Here is a 262-nt window from a genome sequence, read left to right as displayed (position 1 = left end):
AACCCCTTATTTATCATTGCTACTATATCCCTCCTTTTTGAGACATGACAAAGCTCATGACTCAAAAAGGAATATAAATAATCTGTTTAATATTCTAATCCTTAACATTGTTCTAGGTTTTACAGCAAATCCTGTTTATCCGTAACAAAAGTTCAATAAATAATTTCTTTAGGGGAATTTTCACCTCAGTAAATTTTTCAACGTCAACATCAACTAATTTAGTTAAAACAATTTGTTGAGACAGCAACTCAAAAACTCATTA

Source organism: Perca fluviatilis, chromosome 1 (assembly GCF_010015445.1).
Source record: "Perca fluviatilis chromosome 1, GENO_Pfluv_1.0, whole genome shotgun sequence".
Classification (NCBI taxonomy): Eukaryota; Metazoa; Chordata; class Actinopteri; order Perciformes; family Percidae; genus Perca; species Perca fluviatilis.
The sequence above is the reverse complement of the archived record's forward strand: the minus strand, read 5'-3'. Positions refer to the sequence as shown.